Source organism: Dromiciops gliroides, chromosome 4, assembly GCF_019393635.1.
Source record: "Dromiciops gliroides isolate mDroGli1 chromosome 4, mDroGli1.pri, whole genome shotgun sequence".
Taxonomy (NCBI): Eukaryota; Metazoa; Chordata; class Mammalia; order Microbiotheria; family Microbiotheriidae; genus Dromiciops; species Dromiciops gliroides.
Window position 1 is genome coordinate 266095569 of NC_057864.1, and position 6716 is coordinate 266102284.

Sequence of the window (6716 nt, forward strand, 5' to 3'; positions counted from 1 at the left end):
AGAAGGCACATTTTCAGCATTCTGAGGACTACACAATAATGCTAAACTATATGGAAAAGAAAGAATTTGTAGAGGGAAGGACTAGGATTAAGTATCACCTGTGACACTTAAGTCATTCTCTCTCTTAGGGTGAATTCTGACTCCCTCAGTATCCCTTCAAGCAGGGATAAAATGTTGATTCATTAGGAATTACATCAAAGAGATTCATATTCAGTCTCAATCCCCATCCAAGGCAGTGCTGAAAGTCACAAAACCATTTTTTCCCTAAAGACATAAGAGAAAAGAGAAGGGAAAGGGGCAAAGAATGCAGGGAATGAAAGGAAAAGGAAGAATGGGAGAAGAAGAGAGGGAAAGATGCAGATATAGCAGAGAACAGAAGAACAGAGATGGTCATTAAATCTATGAAAACTGATGAGATCACCAAGTGAAATAGTATAGGGGAAGAAGAAAAAAGAGCCCAGGACAAAAATATAATTAAAGGGCATGAGCCAGAAGAGATTCCAACAAAATAGATAGAGGAGCTGTCACATAGATGAAAGGAAAACCAGGAAGCAATGGTGTCTCAAAAACCTAGAGAGAAAATAGTATCAGGGAGGAGAGAATGATGAGAAGTGTTAAAGGCAATCAAGAAATCAAAGAGAATCAGGAATCCCACATAGAATTTGACAACTAAGAGACCATTAAAAACTATGGAAGAACTATTTCAGTGAAATATAAGGTTAGAAGCCTGAATGCAAGAGGTTCAAAGGAAAGTGAGAGGAGAAAAGGTGGAAACATCTATTAAACTGTGATGAGTAAAATTAAATGTGGTGGCCCTACTGCTGTCCCTAGTGTAGAGAAAATTAACTGGGATTTATCATATATTTATTACTTAGAAATTAGAGGCTACTGCACCAGTTTGGGGCATTAAGCATTTATTAAAGTATATTAGATATTGGTAAAGAGAGAACACATGACCCCACCCCTTCACCTGCTGTGGCCTGCATTGCAAGGCTTTGCTGCTGCTGCTGCTGCTGCTGCTGCCCCTGAAAGCAACTTCTCCCTCTCCCTCGCCAGCCCCAGCCTTGTAGCTGATGTAAAGATGAGTAGCTTGGAGAAAGTATCATGGATCTCATGGTTCTGTGGGTTTCGTGGCAATGAATTCTTCTGTAAGGTGGATGAAGACTATATCCAAGACAAGTTCAACTTCATCGGCTCAATGAACAGGAGGCCCACTATAGGCAGGCACTAGACATGATCCTCAACTGGGAACCTGATGAGGCATTGGAGAACAACCCCAATCAGAGTGACCTGATCGAGCAGGCTGCCATGATGCTGTGTGGACTGATTCATGCTGGCTACATCCTCACAAACTGTAGCATCACTCAGATGTTGGAAAAATACCGGCAGGAAGACTTTGGCTATTGTCCCCATATATATTGTGAAAACCAGCCCATGTTGTCCATTGAACTGTCAGGTGAGGCTATGGTGAAGCTGTACTGCCCCAAGTACATGGATGTTTACACCCCCAAGTCATCCAGGCACCACCACACAGATGGTGCTTCCTTTGGCACTGGCTTTCCCCACATGATCTTCATGGTGCATCCTGAGTACAGGCCCAAATGACCTGCCAACTGATTTGTGCCCAGGCTGTATGGCTTCAAGATCCACCCTATGGCCTATCAACTGCAACTTCAGGCAGCTAGCAACTTCAAGAGCCCTGTCAAGACCATCCACTGACTTGTCTCCTCCTCTCCCCCCACCATCTCAGGCTGTGACACCATCCCCTTCCCCTCTCCACCCAGTACACACACACACACACACACACACACACAAACACACACCTTTCTAGAAGCCCTAATGGATTTTAGTTCAAATTAAGAAGAAGTCCTTGTTGTGGTGGTGTGGGGGGAGTATGAAATTAATTGGAGGAAAAAGAAAAAAAAAAGAACACTTGGAGTTCAGAAAGTTCAGAAGCCCTACATACCTAGAACCACATGGGTGCCCACCACCTCTGAGTCTCTGGCCAAAAAGAGGAAGTTCTCTGTGAGAGCAAAAGCTAACCATGGGTCTGGAAGAGAGAGGGTCCCTTCACACTGCTCCAAGCTAATTGGCCAGTATTACCCAAATCCAATGGTTCACTGGATTTGAGGGGAGTCCATGAGTAGAATGTGCTGAGGTCAGAGTTCAGATGCTCTTACAGAAACAATACTTTCAGGTAGGTGTGGTTTTGAATGAGGTAACTTCCTGACTTTAGGCTGACCTTAAGAAAGGTCAGGCCTAACTCTATTATTAATAATTTTCTCACAAAATTTAGTCTTTTTTAGAAGTTTAGCTATAAAGTGCAAAAGAGATATAAAATGATAGCAGAGTTGGAAGGCTTACGGGAGGATTATTGAAGGATGTGGGAGACATGGACATGTTTATAGGGAGTACAAAATGAGCCATTAGATGAGGAGAGATTGAAAATAACTGAAAGAATTTATTAAAATAAGAGCTATTCCCCAATTGATAGATGTCAAAAGATATGAAATTTTTAGATGAAATAAGCAGAGCCACCTATAGCCATATGAAAAAATGGTCTAACACACTATTGATTGCAGAGATTCAGGTCGAAACAATTCTGGGTACTACCTCATACCTATTGGATTGGATAATAAGACAGCAGAGGAAAATGATAAATGTTATAAGGGATATGGGGTAAATAAGACATTAATACACTTGGTAAAATTGTAAACTGATTCAAACATTCTGTAGAGTAATTTGGAACTGTGGCCAAAGAACTATAAAACCAAACATACTCTTTGATCTAACAATACTATTACTAGGTTGATATCCTAAAAGATTTTTTTTAATTGATTTAAAAACTGGGGTTATGTCCACCAATTGGGGATTGGCTGAACAAATTGTGGGATGAGATTAGGATGGAACACTATTGTTCTATAAGAAATGATGAGCAGGATGCTAGCAGAAGGACTTATGAAAAATGCAATCTATCTACAGACAAAGAACTGATGGTATCTGAATACAGATTGAAGGTTAATTTGGTTTTGTTAGTTGTTCTTTCTAAAGGTTGTTTTTATGTTTTCTTTCACAACATGACTAATGTGGAAATATTTTGAATCACTGCACATGTATAACTTATATTGAATTGCTTGAGTTCTTAAGGGAGGGGTGGGGAGGGAGGGAGGAAGAGAATTTGGAATACAGATGTTTTAAAAATTGATGTGAAAATTTGTTTATATATGTAACTTGGGGAAAATTAGAAAGAAACAAAGATACAAAGAAAGAAAGAAAATAATTGAGTGAGGAGGACAGAGGGGGCAATATTTTTGAGGAGATGAGATAGAATAGGATCATTTGAACAGTCAGAAGGTTTAGCCTTGATAAAGAGTAAGACTACTTCACATGAGACAGAAGTAAAAGAGGAGATAGTGGAAGAAGGTACCTGAGTGATAGGATATGAAGAAGAGGGAAGAAGAGAGAGCTCATGGTCAATTACTTAATTTTTTTCTGTAAAATATGAGGCAAAGTTCTCAGGTCAAGGTGCAGATAATGAGTAGGATTTTGTGAGGGAAGGCAAAAAGAGAGGAGAAAGGATAATAGATATTGGTCAGATAAGGGGAGTTGAGAAATCTTTAAAATAGATATGATGCCTTTATTGGTAATTGCAAGGCAAAATATATTATCATCTTTGTATGTGACTGCAATGGGATGGAGGAGTGGGTGAAGGGAAATGAGTAGGTTAAGGAAGTGAGTTGTTAGGATATTTTAATGAGATTCAATATGTATATTTAATTCCACTAGTATATTGACTTTCTAAACATCATAAAGGAAGTAAGTAGAAGTTAAATTTGAATCCTGGTCCTCTGATACATAATCCACTTTTTCTTATACTGGACATTGCTTTGGTTCACCATTTTACCTCTCAATAAATTTTTGAAACCTAATTTCATTCTCCAATATAGTAACTCCTCACCTTTGTATTTAATAAATTATTTTAAGTTTTTAGAAAGGGGAATTAATGGTAAGTATCAATTCACTAGGAACAAATTATATCAATGTAAGCTCTTTTCTTTTTATGGTAGTACCATGCTGGTAAACTAGGAGAATGTCATAATCAAGATACAAAGATTTCAGTGATACATTTGGAAGTTTTTCATTGTATTGTGGAGAAGTTGGAAAAGTATGAATAGGTGGATTTGTAGTTGGTCAAATGATGATATTCAAGAAGCACAAAGTAATGGATTAGTTTCTACCAAGAACCAAGCCCCTACTGACATGTTATAGAACCCTCTTCAGTCTACTTTTTCTCAACATTTTTATAAGTGAATTTGATGAAGACATAGAATGCATGCTTATTATATTCTCCAGTGACATCAATTGGCAGGGAATATTTCATTTAGTTCTGGGCACCACATTTTAGGAAAGACATTGACAAGTTGGAGAACATCCAGAGGAAGGTAAAAAGACTGTAGCATTTGAAAATCTGCTAAATGAAAATGAATAGCCTGGTGAAGAGAAGACATGGAGTGTAGATTATAGTTATCTTCATATATTTCAAGGGTTGTTCTGTGGCAAAGGAACTGGAATTAGTGTTTTGCACCCAGAGGAAAAATCCATAGAACATAATTTCTTGGTTTTTTGGTTTTTTGTTAAGGTAAATTAAGCTTAATATGACATAACACAAGATATATTTCATTTTGTGTTTTCTTTTTCTGGAATGGCCTTCCTCAAAAGAGAATGGGATCCCTTTTATTAGAGGGATTCAAGCACTGAATGAATTTCCACATGTAATTGATGATGTAGATAGAATTCTTGTTTAAGAGTGGATTGACTTAGATGAACTTTGAGGTCTCTGCCAGCTCTGAGACTATAATTCTGTGAATAGTGCTTTAGTGACCACAACTGATGTTCTTTTAGTGCCTTGAGATTCAATTCAGACATGCCAGACAACTTGAACTCATTTCCTCATCTGTAAAATGAGGGGGATGAACTGGTTGATCTTCCAATCCTGACATTCTCTGATTTTGTGATTAAAAGCACTCAGACACTCTCTTAACCTTAAAGTACTCTATAAATAACAGCTATTATTATCCCCTTGCCCATCCCAGGTTTTAGTACTTTCATCTTCACAGTTAGTTGTTCATCCTTTTCAGTTCTGTGGGTCTCTCAATTGAGAGAGAAAATAGAAGCAAAATAATTGAATGTTTCTTTTTCTTTCCCTTGTCTTTGTTAACATTATGGTATCTGCCTTAAGCATTGGTTCTTGCTATTTCTTTTCTCTTACCATTAACATGTCTTGAAACAAAATAAAAAATAAAAAATCAAGAGCAACAAAAATGTTTTGTTGCCTCTCATTAGCATTTTTCAAATCTCTCAATTCATCCTCAGTCTTATTTACACTTCTGGCACCATTTTCATAGCTCAATCCACTCTATTATATATTTCTTTAGTGTGTTCCTTTTCTTGTACCTTTTTATATTTTTAAATGTATATTTATCAGAAATATCTGCTTAGATGCTGAAACTTTTATTTTCCCTTGTAGTCATACCATTGTAATCTACTTTTTGAGCACCTCCTATGTTCTTTGAAATATTGTTCTTTTAGAACCTTTGAGTATGCAATTGTATCTGTCATTTCTTTGACTTTTCTGAAATCTCTTTCCTGTCTACTATACCCATTTCATTATGACCATCATTTTCTTCTTTAGATATCTTGAGCCAGTTTGATTCATTGCAAGAAGTCTTAATTTACAATTATGACTTGGATCAATTCTGCAATCTTGGACAAGTCACTTATATTCTCTGGGTCTCATTTGCAACATGTGAGGGCTGGATTTGATGACCCTCCCCTGCCAATATCACTTTCAGTTCTAAGTCTCTGATTCAATGATCCTATGAAAAGTAAAGTGATACAAACACTTGTTTGCAGATCCTTGTTACTTTCACCTTCTCTTTGCTCAGAAGAACAACTGGGATGGCAGTCCTTTTGTTTGTCCTCTTTCTTTTTTCTTTTCTTTTCTTTTTTTTTTTTTTTTGCAGGTCAATGATGGTTAAGTGACTTGCTCAGAGTCACACAGCTAGTAAGTGTCAAGTGTCAGAGGCTGGATTTGAACTCAGTTCCTCCTGAATCCAGGGCCAGTGCTTTATCCACTGTGCCACCCAGCTGCCCCTTGTCCTCTTTACTTTCTGAAAGATGCTATTACCAGAAAAGTAAGTAAAGAATTTTCATATGATATTCCTGGGAAAATGGTATAGTGAATTATAGTCTAAGGATAAGCCTCCTCTCATCAAACCAAGTAATAACAAGTAAGAACAGGAAATACTATAATGAAGAAAAGAAAAGTGAATGAATCAATCACAAAGATAACTTTTACGAAAAAATAATAACTAAATAGTAAGAAATTCCTGCATTTACTGACATCTCCACCCCTTCTGAAAATTGCAAATGACCTTTATGACTATAGCAATTTTAGGCAAGAACTTTCAGAGTTGACTGCTTGACAGGTTCTCATAGGTATTCCAGAGTGTAGTGCCAGTGGAAATCCCATTAATCCAACTACTTCCAAACCTCATGGTAGGAAATTTCCATACAGAGAAAAATCAGGATTAATACCTTAAAGACCTTATCTCTAGAGAAAGTTAAGACCTTTGAATCAGAACCGTTCTTAGGCTTAAGAAAAAAAGGAAAAAGAATAGCTGAGGAGGAGAATAGAACCTGTAAGACAAAAAAAG

The 6716-nt window shown here is 37.3% G+C and overlaps 1 pseudogene; it reads left to right on the plus strand.

Moving 5' to 3' along the window:
• The first annotated feature begins 1075 nt into the window (after positions 1–1075).
• Positions 1076–1719, plus strand: LOC122755007 (annotated as a pseudogene).
• Positions 1720–6716: the final 4997 nt, after the last annotated feature.